Genomic DNA, 15,598 nt, shown 5'->3' on the forward strand with positions numbered 1-15,598 from the left:
CAGAGGATTTCATCTGTATGCATTCCTCATTTCATGACTCCCTGCACTGTACTGTTCTGTTATATTACTATTCTGTTTCTGAGATATGTATATACACACACACACACACACACACACACACAGGCCATCAAATATTAAATCAATGGATTAATTTAAATTAGTTATGTTTTATATTAACTTGTAATATCAATGTTAAATAATGCTGATATAAGAAAATACAGAAATATATTTTTTACCAGTCTCTGAGTGCTCTCATATATACATTTTAATCCAATGAATCCCCACAGTATTTAATTAAAATTAAAATTGCTCACTATATTTTTTCTGTTCTTCGTCCACTTTCTTCCATTTATATTGTGTTTTGGTGAACAATTCTGAATCATAAGCTTGGCATGTGATAATGCTGAATCAGCTACAAAGACACCAAGGGTGCATGCTGAGAGTTAGTATAGCTGTTTTACTGGAGTTTAATATCCATGTGAAGGTAAGGGTAAGCAGATAACGTGGGACTGGTGGAAGTCCCAAAGCCTGCCACTGCTAGGCAGAACTGACTAAAAACAACAAAAACAAAAATGATGTTATGCCCTGCTGTGATGTCTGGCTGGGAGTCTGAAGAGAAAGAGTGATGGCTAGTATACCGTAATTGTGTTCAGTTCATTTATATGGGAACTGTACTATGGTATACACATATCCCTTAAATGAATGATTTCAATCAGCCAGCCAGCTTGCCTTTTGTAGAAATGCATACTCTGAGCTAATGGGGTCTACTAGCTTGACTTACCTATTAGTTCTTTACGTGGTACTGCATAAAGATTGATGGAATGAATAATAGACTTTGCAGTCATACAGACTATAGTTCATACAGACTGTAGTTCAACTCCCAGCCATAGCCTCTTACTGCCTGTGTAAATTTGGGCAAGTTATTTAAACTATCTGACCCAAAGTTTTCCTTTCTGTAAAATTCAGCTATCTGCCTGCATGATATTATAAAGATTGATGGATCTTTGTGAACATTTTTTACCACAGAATTTGGGACAGGAATTATGTGCAATTTTAATCGTTATTGCTAGCCATCCTTTTTTGCTTATAAGCCAAGAATGGGAGGAGCAACATAATACCCAGGGTTTTTAATGGCTTCCTAAATATTATTTTCATAGGGTATTACAAAATAATAACAACAAAAATTCCTCTGTATTGGTTAATTTTTCTGTTTTTCCATGTTTCTACAATTAAATCATTATAGATCAACTGCTTAAGTTAGTATTGTATGAGATAGTAGAATTGTGAAAACAATTTTAACAGTGAAATATCATCAAGAGTTAAGGAAGAGTACGATGATTGAAAGTAAGATGTCAAATGCCAAAATACCTGAGTTCAAATGCTGCCTGTAATTATTCTCTATAGCTAACCTCTAGATAATTAGCCTTATCTAACCTCTCTGTCCTCAAGTTTTTAATCTAAAAATGGTATTAATAATAATGCCCATCGTGTGGATATGCTGAAGATTAAATGAGTCCATGCTCATTGTATTACTTTTCTAATGCTGTGCAACAACTTGCCACAAACTTACCAACTTAAAACAACACACACTTGTTAGTGTATAGTACTGTAGATCAGAGGTCATGTAAAGTGTGGCTGAGTTCTTTGCTAAGGGCTTCACAAGGCTGACATCAGGGTCAGCTCAACTGAATTCTTGTCTGGTAACTCGGGGGTAGAGGGGGTAAAACTACTTCCAAGCTCTTTCTTGTTGGCGGAATCCGGTTCCCTGTACTCAGATTACTGAGGTCCCTCTTTCCTTCTTGCTGCAGCCAGAGCCCTTCTCAGCCCCTAAAAGGGCCAAATACATTCCTTGCCACGTGCCCTCTTCCATCTTCCAAGTCAGCCAGAGAGACTCTTGTGTTGAATTCCTTAATTTCTGACCACTAGTTTGAAAGTGTTCATGTGATTATGCCAGGCCCACCTGGACAATTGCTCTATCAGGCCAGTAATTTGAAACCTTAATTACATATGAAAATTCCCTTTGCCATATAATGTGCATGTATGTAATCAGGGGAGTGATATCTCACTGTAGGTGCAACACTGGAGTTATACAAAGCATGCACACTAGAGGGCGGGGAATCTTGTACCCTACCTTAATCCAACCTAAAATGTATGTGGCACATAATAAGCGCTATATGTGTGTTAGCTCTTATTGAGCAGCCAAAAAATTCACAGAAATTTTTTAAAATAGCTGTGTCACAGTAATGGCAAGGGTATGATGAAATGATATTCCAATGCCATAAAAGACATAAATTGGTAGAACCTTTCTGCCAGGTAATTTGGCAATGTGTATTGAAAACCCAGTAATTCCACTTTAAGGAATTCATCCTAAAGATATAATCAGAGATATACACAATGATATATGAAAAAATAAATTAATTTGGTGGTTTATAATAATAAATATTTAAAAAGAAGCATGCATCTCTTTTAGAGTTTTAGTTGACTAGTATGGCATAGCTAGTCAATGAAATGCTATGTAGCTTAAACAAACATAAAAATCAAATAAAACAAAAATATGTGGTTTTGAAAAGTAATAAGAAGGGAACATGATCATGTTATAAATGAAGAAATTGTGGCTTACAAAACTGCTTATATAGTGTTAATCAATTCACACTGCTTCCCCGGAGTGTGACGTAGCCTTTTGCAAGACTTGGTCATTTAACAAGGGAGGGAACACACCCTGACATATTTTCAGATTGTTATAGGTAAGACTAGGCTTCCAGAGACTTCCTAGGGAGCCCCAGTATCCTCCTGGAGTTTGAGAGCTTTTAGCAAGAAGGAGTCACTTAACAAGGGACTACACTGTCGGGCCATGCCCATCCATCAAAACATCAAAGGCATCCTCAGAAGAAGACTGTATCATTTTCCCTAATTTTCTGTGCTATAGTCATCCATTCAATGCCTAAAAATAAAATGGCGTGATCTGGTCCCTCACTCCTAATTTATAGTCTTTGTTTATACTAAACTGGCCAAATTAAACAGTCTCAGCCAAGATTTTACAGGATTGTTTTTTGTTTTGTTTTAGCTATAATGCAAGGCCTCTGGAATACATAATATGTACCAGTGAAGACTAGAAGTTAACTCTCAGGAAAGCACCTACAGTGTATATTCTAACACTATAAAACAGCTACTATTAACCCCCTTTTACCGGTGAGAAAACTTTGGCTCAGAAAGATTAACTAAGTTGTTGAAGAACTAACTCCTAGTTAGGAAACGGTGAAACCAGGTTATCAGGTTACCGGCTTCACCCTCTGCACCAGAGTAGTGAGTCCTGGTGGTTCCTGGTGGTCTACATATATTTTACAATCTCCCTAGAAAATTTTAATGATTAGCCTAAGTCCTACTGCAGTACACATTACTTCCCTACACCTGAAGGCAAATTAGTGGTAACAGTATACGTTGCTTTTTTCTTAGCTTTTCCCAGCTCCAGACTCTCAGATCTTAAATTTCAATTTAGCTGATGTGTTTTTAACTGGGGAATTCAGATGTCAGTACAAGTTTAGATTAAAACAGCTCTTCTCAACCAAATGGGAGATGTACCAAACTCCATCATCTTTGGAACTAGCATTTCTCCATAGGCACTCCAAACCTGGCTAATTTTGTTGTACCTTTTACTTTTCTGTGACTAAATTCTTGAGAAAAATCAATGCACAGATCTCTCAAACCACCAAATTATCTACGTCTCCTTTGGGAATTCTCCCTCATCCTTCTCAGACTCTCCCCATGTCCTACTTTGCCTTCATATTTTTAGGACCATTCAATCTACTTTCACTTTTATTCAGCTTTAGTCTGTGTCCATCTCTAGGTCCAATAATCTGTCCCCACTCTTTTTTTAAAATTTTATTGGGGGAATATTGGGAAACAATGTGTTTCTTCAGGGCCCATCAGCTCCAAGACATTGTCCTTCAGTCTAGTTGTGGAGGGCGCAGCTCAGCCCCAAATCCAGTTGCCGTTTTCAATCTTTAGTTGCAGGGGGCACAGCCCACTATCACATGTGGGAATTGAACGAGCAACTTTGTTCTTGAGAGCTCATGCTCTAACCAACTGAGCCATCCGGCCGCCTTCTGTCCCTACTCTTATTCTAGTTTTTTGCCTCTTAGACTCTGGTATACAACCCAAGCCTATGGTTGTGTCCCAGCTCTATACAAAGTATCTTTGCACTGGGGGGAATAAAAGGAACATAAAAATGCATAAATGGTTGTGGAGATTTACTATTTAGTATATTTGGACTCTCTGGTGTCATAGTTATATCATAAAAGCAATCATTGGATATTTTATTCTGTAAAACTTACCTGTTAACAAATATTTAAGTTTTTTGGGGTAGACCCATATAAGCTCTAAACATTACTATTTTTAGAAAAATAATTTCCATTTTAGCAAGGGTAATGTACTCAACACTCATAGTACTTTTGACCTCAAAATGGCAAATTATATTTTTACCTTTACAGTCTTTAAGTGGCTTGTCTTGATTCAGTTATTTCTCATTACATCAGAGATTGACCATAAGAATTAATAGCTTACAATTTTCTTCTAGTCTTAATTAGTAGTAATCTTTTTTGTCTTTTGAGTCTGTAGGTTTGTATAAAAGTAACAAACTGTCATTTTGAATATGTAAATTTAGAATCTGACTATTCTAGTTGATTGATACACAAATTGTAACTCTTAATATTAAAGCAATATTACAAAAAATATATTATTTTGTATACCTCTCAAAAGGAATGATTGAATATAGAATCAGTACTAATACTGCATTTTTATTAGATAGATTTTTTAAAAATTTAAGAAGACACCAGTTTTTTTGGACATAGGAAACACAGAACCCTGTAAGGGGACCCCGAAATAGAATTCTAAAAATTTTTACTTCTAACAAAAACACAACTAATAAAGTAATCTTTTAGGTGCCAGAAAATATAAATCAAGTCGTCTTTACTTCTCTCTGTGTGGTAACAGTTTCTTCCAGCAATACACTCTGAAAACAGCATTCTGTGTTACAGGGCAACTGTTAATATTGTTTAGGATTGCTTTCACTTGATATGGGGATGGGCCAAACTCAATCAAGGACTTTTATGGTAAATATTTTTTTCGCTCAGTAGCTCTGTCTTCCTACCTATTACTGCAGACTTGAATAGGAGTAGCATCCTCATCTCTCCTCACACTTAGTTTATCCTGCATTATCTCACTTTTTGTTGCCATGGAAATAATTGTAGCATTGCAATTTTAGTATTAATACTACAACCAGAGTATACTACACTGGAATCAGATTGGCAAATACAAAGTGGAATGAATTCCTCTCTCTCTCTCTCTCTTTCTGTCTCTCTGTCTCTCTCTCTCTCAACAATGTGCTTTGGCATATTTTTTCCCACCCTTTCTTTGTGTTTACTCAGATACCTAATCATCAATTCAAACTCTTGAATGAGTTTGTACAAGATTTTTCAGGCCACCAGGAACTAAAAGCAAATCCACACAAATTATTTTGCATCAATTTTGTATCAGTTAAGGAAAAATTTCCAAATAGTTTTATATAACTAATAAATTAAGGTATGTCAATATTTAAAAAGAAATCCATCAGCAGCTCTCAGTCTTGAGGAGCTTTTCTGCAATTTGTTTTAAAACCTCTATAAGTCGCTGGAAGATAAAATAGTCTCTTTAACGAAACAATACTCACCAAGTGACTTTTTAAGATAGAGACTATCTGGCTTTCAAACAGCCTCAACCCAGAGCCAGAATCCCATAATCTGCAGTAGCAGGTAGTGGCGCTACATTTGACTTTTCAAAAATCTTGAATATGTAACTTTAGGGAGAATTGTGGGTAACATAGTTATTAATATTTTGCCTCCATTTTCCCATGATTAAGTAAATCCTTGATAGTTGTCACTATCCATATATTCCCTCTTCTCCACCAAAATAAAGTATTCCTATAGAGTGATAAAGGAAAGCAAGGCTTACTTTTTCATTGTTAATTTTATTTGCCAAAGCAATGCCATAGAGTGGCATAATGTATCTGAATCTGTCTTATCTAAAACCTAAAAGATAAGAAGTGAAATAAGTCAGACTGAGAAAGACAAATAGCACATGATCTTACTTGTATGTGAAATCTAAAGAACAAAGAAACAACAAACAGACTCATAGATAAGGAAAAAAAATGATGGTTACCAGATGGGAAGGGGGTTAGGGGGCTACGTGAAAAAGGTGAAGGGATTAAGAAGTAGAAATTAGTAATTACAACAGTTATGGGGATGTAAAGTGCAGCATAAAGAAAATAGTCAATATTGCAACAACTATATATAATACTGGGTGGGTACTAGACTTATTGAGGGAATCACTGAATAAATTATGTAACTGTCTAACCACTATGCTGTACACCTGAAACTAATATAAAATAATACTGAACATCAACTATAACTGAAAAAAAAAATTAAAAAAACCCCTAGCAGGTAAGATGGCCTCTACCATCATAAAATTATTGGTAAATCTAGAGACAGAGATGGTTCTAGGTAAAATTAAAGGACCACCTTGCTTTGGGAAGTACTTTGACCTTCCCTCCCCTTCTTCCTAAATTCTTTCCCCACAAAGGAAACTAGTGACCTCTCCAGCCCTCTCTCTCGGCGGGTTTTCTGACTTTACCTGCTCATCTCAACTACTAAATCCTCTCGAAGTATTTTCCTTAGTTCTGAACCTCTCCCTTCTCCCATCAAATCTATCTTTCCTTTACCATAGGCCCTCTATTTTCTTATGTAATGACAGGCTAATGAGTAGTCTTTTAAAAATACAAACCAGATCTGTCACCCCAGCACTTAAGCCCTGTAATTGCCTCCATCCCATCTAGAGTTAATAGCCAGAATCCTCACAGGCTCTACACAATATAGCTCCCAATGCCTGTCTGCGCTCATCGCCTACTGTGCCCAGACCAGGGCCTCGGCACACATCATTCTTTTGTCCGGGACTGCTCTTCCCCCAGATGTCAAAATTGCCAGCTCCCTTACCTCCTCCATGTCTTTATGCCATTTCCTCACTGTGACATTAGCTCACCAATCAATTAAAAATTGGGTGTTCTCTATTGGCCAGCCTTGTAGTTAATACACCACTTAACTGCTTATTTTCCTCCATAGCATTGATCCCCATATGAAAACTATTTAATTTACTTATCTGTTTATTATTTCTTTATCTTCTCCCAACAACACCCATTAAGTGAGCACCACTAGAGGAAGGAATTTTTGTTGTTGTTACGTTATGCTCCAGTATTTAAAGTAGTGACTGGTACATGATGAAAGCTCAATAGGTGTTTATTGTGTAAATGATAGATGGCTTCTAAACAAAGGGTAGAAGTCAAATCCATTTTCTATAGAATGGTGTACACGACTAAAAAGGAACACTCAGATTCCCTTTATCAGAAATCTGAACTGAGATAACACTGAAAGAACGAGTCAATTGGTGTTTAGCATCGAGGCTTTCAGGATACAGTGGGGTAGAGGCAGAAACCAAAGCCATGTTCCCGCTGCAGATACGAGGAAGCAGAAAATACAGGAAGAGGAAGCCAGACATCACCAGAAGGACCTGGAACAAATATGTGCCAAGGAAATGTAGCTACAAAATTGAAGGAGACTCAGGTCAATGAGGGACACAGGGACAGTGGCCAGTCCCAAAGTTGCTACCTTTTAAGAAAGTCTCTCTAGTTAGACTTGTTTCTAACCACCAGAAGGGCATAGATAGGACTGGTACGCTGAAGTTGGATGATTTAAGGTGCCATCTCTCCTTGATAGCAGGCCATCTCTCCTTGCAGGTGTCTTTTGTAAAATAAGTTTGTTCCCCCAGTTGATGTATCTTTAGCAAAGCTATTTCAGGTGTTATGTTGGGCTAAACGGGAAGAGAATTCTTAATTTAATTTGTTATTAGTTTCAGGTGTACAAAATAATGTAATAGTTAGATATTTATCACTTATATCCCTCATAAAGTGATAACCCCTTTCTCCCAATCTACTACCCCTCGGACATCACATACAGCCATTACATTTCCACTGTCTATTCCTAATGCTGTACTCCACTTCTTTGCGTGTGTGTGTGTGTGTGTGTGTGTAATTGTAGTTGACATTCATTATTGTTCAGCTTCAGCTTCAGGTGTACAGTGCAGTGATCAGGGATCTACATCATACCTGAAGTGGTCTCCCTAATGAGACAAGTGTCCATCAGATATCCTACAAAATCTTTACAACATTATTGATTATCTTCCCAACCTGACTTTCGTATCCCCGTGTCAATCTTGTGGTTACCAATTGTGCTTTCTAGTCCCCTCACCTTCCCTCTCTTCCCCCCACCCCCCATCTTGCAACCCTCAGTTTTCCCTCTGTGTCTCTGAGGCTGTTTCTGATTAGTTTGTGATTAGTTGATTCATTTATTCTTTTCTTTAGATTCCACATATAAGTGAGATATGTGGTATTTGTCTTTCTCTGTCTGACTTATTTCACTTAGCATAATGTTCTCTAGGTCCATCCATATTGTTGCAAATGGTAAAATTTCATTCTTTATGGCTGCATAATACTCCATTGTATAAATGTACCACAGTTTCTTAATCCAGTCGTCTGCCGATGGGCATTTTGGTTGTTTCCATGTCTTGGCTATTGTATATAGTGCTGCAATAAACATAGCGGTGCATGAATTTTTTCAAATTAGAGTTTTGGATTTCTCTGGATAGATACCTAAGAATGGAATTGCTGAGTCATAAGGTAGTTCCATTTTCAGTTTTTTTAAGATACCTCCATACTGTTTTCCATAGTGGCTGAACCAATCTGCAATCCCACCAACAGTGCACAGGGTTCCCTTTTCTCCACACCCTCACCAGCACTTGGTGTTTGTTGATTTATTGATGATAGCCATTTTGACTGGGGTAAGGTGGTATCTCATTGTGATTTTTATTTGCATTTTTCTAATGACTAGTTAGGTTGAGCATTTTTTCATATGTCTATTTGTCATCTGTATGTTCTGGTTAGAAAAATGTCTCTTCATGTCCTCTGCCCATTTTTTAATTGGATTGTTTGTTTTTTTGAAGTTGAGTTGTGTAAGTGTTTTATAAATTTTGGATATTAACCCCTTATTGGATATATCATTGGCAAATATTTTTCCCATTCAGTAGGATACCTTTTTGTTTTATTGATGATTTCCTTTGCTGTGAAACATCTTTCTAGTTTGACGTAATCCCACATGTTTATTTTTTCTCTTACTTCCGTTTCCCGAGGGGATAGATCAGTAAAAGTATTACTACGGGTAATGTCTGTAATCTTTCTTTCTATGTTTTCTTCTAGGAGTTTTATGGTTTCAGATCTTACATTTAGGTCTTTAATCCATTTTCAATTTATTCTTGTATATGGTGTATGGAGGTGGTCCAGCTTCATTTTTTTGCATGTGTCTGTCCAGGTTTCCCAGCACCATTTATTGAATAGATTGGCTTTACATCACTGTAATTTCTTGCTTCCATTGTCATAGATTAAATGACCATATAAGCATGGATTTATTGCTGGGCTCTCTATTCTGTTCCATTGATCTATGTGTCTGTTTTTATGCCAGTACCATGCTGTTTTGATTACTGTAGCCTTGTCGTATAATTCGATGTCAGGTATCATGATACCTTCCACTTTGTTCTTATTTCTCAAGATTGCTGAGCCTATCTGGGTTTTTTTATGGTTCCATATAAATTTTAGGATTATGTGTTCTATTTCTGTGAAAAATGTCCTTGGTAGTTTGATAGGAATTGCATTTAATCTGTACATTGCCTTAGGCAGTATGGACATTTTAACAATATTCTTTCTATCCATGAGCATGGTATGTGATTACATTTATTTTATCTTCTTTAATTTCTCTTTTCAGTGTCTTATAATTTTCTGAGTACAGATCTTTTGCTTCTTTGATTATATTTATTCCTAGGTATTTTATAGTCTTTGAAGCAATTGTAAATGGGATTGTTTTCTTAATTTCTCCTTCTGATATTTTATTATTGGTATATACAAATGCAACTGATTTCTGAATATTAATTTTGTATCCTGCTACTTACTAAATTCATTTATCAGTTCTAATAGTTTTATGGTGGAATCTTTAGGGTTCTCTATATATAGTATCATGTCATCTGCATGTAATGACAATTTTACATCCTCCTTACCAATTTGGATGCCTTTTATTTCTTTTTCTTGTCAAAAGAGAATGTTTTGATTTCTCAGTATATCTCAAGTCACAGATCTGAACCATTCTTTGTCTATCTTGTAGAGCCAGTCCAAGTTGGACTTTAAGATATGATGTAACCTAAAAATCACCCCTTTAATTTTATAAGCAAAATTAATAAGGGAAAGGAAGATGTTGAATGGGAAACCTAAAAGGATAAACACTGCTTCTGAATGAGAATGGGGAATTGGCCAGATTTTAGAGTAGATTAAATTGGGAAAACATGGAGCTGAGATGACCTGGACCTGAGTGGCAGCTTCTCCCTTGGCCTTGGCTTACATCTCTAGTTCACCATAGTTCACACTACTTATAACTTACTGTTTCCTTGGTTGTGAAATCAGTTTTATTGTGCCTATGCTGTCGTTATCCTTAGAGTAGGACAGTACTTCTCGATAACTTTTGTTACAAATAACTAGACAAAAAAGATTAAGATGACTTCATGATTTTATTACATCTGATCCTTTTTACTCGTTGAGGTTACCTGTGTTTGTAGGAATTTGTGTTTGCAACTGCTGGTAACAGTTACTCTGTGTATAGCTATGGAGAAATTATTACTCTCAGACGTTCAATGACTCATTTAAATTGACATTAACCAATTTTTAAAAATGCGTTGGTCTACCTGTGACTGGCTTTTACTAAACATGTTGGTACAAAGAGTGAAGGGACTTAAATTGATATTTTACCCAGTAAAAGATTTAGGGACTGTGGTTTACCCCTTATAAAATTTATTGAGCCTACCTCCTTGGCATAGGACTCAAATATTCCCTGTAGCTCTGCTGAATTGACTGAAAACATGATAAGGCATCTAAATTCTGCAGGTAAAGTCATTCCTAGCAACCAATTTGATTTTTAATGGACAAAGAGCCCCAGGAAAGTAGATGCTTTTGTACTTGAGAAAAAAGAAATCCCAAGCAAGATAGACATGCCCTAATCAGTATGCTCTGCCTATGACAGCATGCGAGTGAGTGATCTATTTCATTCTGAACTCTGGCTCTGTCATAGACGGTACACAATTTACTAGAACAAATCAGATAAATGTATTTGACTCCCATTTTGATGTTTCAAAACACTGAACCATATTTTTTTATGCAGCACTACAGTTCCAATTCTTAATTTTGACTTCTTCTGATAAAATACTACATCAGATGAGGATGCAAATAACAACAAATCAGGGTAGGATTGTTTTCAGACATTATGGAAAGAATAATTTCTGTGTGGATTTGATAATGTGGTCGGCCTCCAAAAACTACGGCCTCCAAAAATGATTCGGAAACCTTGCCTATGCAATTGGTGGTCAAATGTTTCAATGCTCTGTTTCTGTTCTGTTACAGGTACATGTGACAGCACTGCAGCTATGAGTGGAATTTTAAGGGGGAAGTGTGACGAAGTTGACAGCTCCTCACTCTGTTCCTCTGTGCAGGAATCAGATCATGAAGTTTTTAGCTGTGACAGTGCTGACAGTGTTGCTAGTGTCAATCCATCCACTTCTAATCATTTCACTGGTGAGTATCTGAAACTATATCTCAGGATTTACTCCAAATTATTTTATATGGTCAGTTCTCAAAGTTTCTGTTTTTATCCACTGGCTTATTTCTGCTCCAAAGTTTTTCATCATACAAGATTTATTTGTGAAACATGATATCATTTTGGTTAATTGAGTCTCAGTAGTTAAGTCTCCTGTTCATTTCTTTGGAGTAAGTATGACAGGCAGAAATGAGTCCAATGGAAAGTAAGCAGATACCAGTTGAAAATTATTTCATATGTGTTTTCAGCTTTCTGAAATAGATCCATCTTTCGAAATCTAATCAGTTGAGCTCTTTTGAACTTCTAATACGGGTCAATGAGGTGTGGATTACTTGTAGGGCTGAGTACAACACATTTAGTTCTTAGTAAAATGATGTTGGCTTTTAGAAGAACAATAGATGATTAAATAAAGAAATTGTGGTACGTATATACAATGGCATATTACTCTGCCATAACAAAGAATTAAATCTTACCATTTGCAACAACATGGATGGACCTAGAGAATATTTTGCTAAGTGAAATAAGTCAGACTGAGAAAGACAAACACCATATGTTCTCACTTCTATGTAGAATCTAAAGAACAGAATAAACGAGCAAACAAAACAGAAATAGACTCAGATGCAGAGAAAAAACTGATGGTTGTTAGATGGGAGGGGGAATGGGGAATGGGGGAGAAGGCGAAGTGATTAGAAAATACAAATTGGTAGTCACAAAATAGTCATGGGGATATGAAGTGAAGTATGGGAAATATAATCAATAATGTTGAAAAGATTATGTGGGGTGCCAGATGGGCACTGGACTTATGGGGGGATCACTTCATAGACTGTGTAGATGCCTGACCACTGCACTATACACCTGAAGATGATGTAGCATAATATTGAATGTCCATTATGATTAAATGCATTTATATGTATGTGTGTATGTATGCATATATATGTATATATGCTGTGTTTCCCCGAAAATAAGACCTACCCCCAAAATAAGCCCCAGTTAATACCGTCAGCCAGACGGATGCATTTACTACGTTATGACAATGTTCCAGAAAAGGATGACATGACTGTATTTGAATACATCTAGATTGTTGTACATGAAAAATAAGACTTCCACTGAAAATACATTCTAATGCATCTTTTGGAGCAAAAATTAACATAAGACTCTGTCTTATTTTGGGGGAAATACTGTATAAGACATGGTCCTATTTTCGGGGAAACACGAAAATAATTTCAGGGAAAATAATATATATATAACCATTGTGATGTTTTGTACACCTGAAACTAATGTAAAAAAATTAAATAAAAGAAGTCAAGGGTTGGATATCCCTGAGACTCTGCAGATTTTTGGACCCTGGTAAATCTCAGATTCAAGGCCAGGTTCATGCACTACAGTTAAGTGCAGCTTTCTACACACATATACTTCTCCTCAGCCTTCACTGTGAACATCCCATAGCTCAATGTGAAATGTTCTGACTTAAAATTCTAGCCATTTGTAGTTGCATTTTTTTGTAACAGATGTGCACATGAAGGTTTTAAATAGGTGAATCTTTTCCAACGTCTCTGTGTCCATTCAACCACAGTCATTTGCGGAAAGAGGATCTCCACATTAAATTTAGAAGAGTTAGAATCATGCACAGCATAATTCAACAAGGTCAGTAAGAGCCCCATAACTTCACCTTCATAGGATGATGCTTATAAACTTCCTTTGAAGCTGCATTCCATAAGTAAACATACAAATTAGCCAACACAAAATAGTTGGTGTTCTTTTCCCCCCCACAATAGTTTTTTTCTAGCATTATTTTTCTGGGGAATTTGGTTTGGGGTTTTTTAACTCACCAAAACAGCCTTTTAAAATTTAACCTAAAGTTTATACAATGTGGCTCTGTGACCCCTGGAATTCTGTTTTTAATCATCCCCCCTAGGAATTCAGAAGTTTGTTTGGTAGTCATGAATTCTCCCTCATCACTGTTAGAAACATTTAGATTAAAAATAGGTATAATTTATAAGAATGTTTAGTCTTTGTATTATTAAGCTCTTGACTAAAGTACAACTTTTTATGAACTTGTAGAAGTATAAAAAAGATAAGGAGGTGGTGAAGGAGCACTTGGGTGAAGGAGAAAACAATAGCTGTTTTAAGAACAAGATTTTTTTAGTTACATTGAAAGGTTATTGTCAGTCAGGGACTTGAGGGGGATAAGTATATTTGAGATGGATCTAAAGCCTTTCCACTCCTTCCTCTCAGTGACTGTAGAGGACACACACCTTACTGTCACCCATGGTGCACAGAAGAGTACTGAGCACTGAATGGTGCTGAGACTTCTTCATTGAGTGAATAGATTAATTTCAGACAAATCTATTTTTTTACATTTTTATTGACAAATGAAGGTTGTATATATTTAAGGTATTCAATGGTGTTTAACACATCCATCACCTCACGTACTTTCTTTTTCTTTTCTTTTTTTTTCTTTTTTTTTTGGTAGTGGTGGTGGCAGATTTCAAGTATGCAATATATCGTTTTTATAATTTCAATTTAGTTTTTAAAAGCTGGTGAGAATTAGTGCATTACACGTTTTAATCCTTAGAAAAAGCAACAGTATATGCGTACATTTAAAGTAAAGATCTTTAGGAGCACTGTATTAAATCCATTTTCTGTGTATTGTGAGAAGCTTTCCTTCTCTAAGCCCCGGGGCATTGCAAATGTGTCCTAGTGTATTCTTCAAGTTTTTCCTTTTAGCCACTCCTGAAAAACATCATCAATCTAAACTCTACTTCTTTGAGATACCACCTCACCTAGTGCAGTGCAGTATTTTCCAGACACCTATGATTCTTTTTAACCTCCAGCATGCTTACACCCTCCCTGGTGTCTATGCCTCTACTAAAATTACAAATTGACTCTCCCAGAAAAATCAATTGCAGGACTTCTCTATGCAAGATGCTTATTGATTTCTATAGCTTGTGAGTTCGCAGAGTACCTATAATGTTCATTTAAACACCATCAGGTCTCATAACTGTGGCTCAAGATGCTTTCCAGATGAAAATGGTGTGCTGGTGGTTTAGAGGGGCTTGAAAAATTATAGGTCAGATGCTTGTAATGAGCACCTGAGCAGTTCTCTGGAAGGGCAAAAGTTGGAGTGAAGAGTGGTTTTTATTTTGATAAAAAACTATTTGATAATTATTTTGATATTTGGTTATAATTTTTCTGTTTCATCACCATTGTGAGAGTCTGTGGAGGTAGAGACATCTGCTGTTTACAGAGGAGAAGTTAGACTGGTAAAGAAAGCAGCCGCAAAGTTTGATTAGCATTTTCCAGCACTGCTATTAATGTACTTTTCTTTGTGAAATTTCCAGGGTTTTGAGGGAAACATTTGCTGAAACTTCTCTGTAAGGAAATAGAGATAGGCGTCACCGAACAACTTGTAATTGAATGTGTGATCAGAACCGTGATTAATTGAATGTGTGATCAGAACCGTGATTCAGGGTAGATAGGACGGAGGAGTCAGGAAGGATAGATGAAATATGTGACCTATGGGGGGTTTTCTGTTACTCTGTGCTATTCTTAGCTTGATCTCCAATATAAAACCTTATTAATTATTTTATAAACTTGGGCAACTTGTGGACGAGAACTCATTTAAATTTTTTTGAGAGGATCCATTGCTCTCTGTGTAACTTACTAAGATAGAAACAATAGTAAGGAATCGACCCTCATTATGAATTCAAAGAAGATTAGAACCAAGGGCTTTGGCAACATCTAGGCTGACTCCCATATATTTTTTTTAATTGATGCCTAGATTTTTTGTTTTGTTTTGTTTTTTAAATTTTATTGGGGAATATTGGGGA

The 15,598-nt window shown here is 36.3% G+C and overlaps 1 protein-coding gene across 1 annotated transcript in view; it reads left to right on the forward strand.

The window, feature by feature from the left end:
* CSRNP3 (cysteine and serine rich nuclear protein 3) overlaps positions 1 to 15,598 on the forward strand; it is a 204,860-nt gene that overhangs the window by 5,915 nt on the left and 183,347 nt on the right. The window contains exon 2 of the mRNA XM_081051135.1: positions 11,576 to 11,746. The gene's annotated coding sequence lies outside the window, so the exon portion shown is untranslated. The remainder of the gene's footprint in view (positions 1 to 11,575; positions 11,747 to 15,598) is intronic.

This window comes from Rhinolophus hipposideros (genome assembly GCF_964194185.1).
Source record: "Rhinolophus hipposideros genome assembly, chromosome: 6".
NCBI classification, from domain to species: Eukaryota; Metazoa; Chordata; class Mammalia; order Chiroptera; family Rhinolophidae; genus Rhinolophus; species Rhinolophus hipposideros.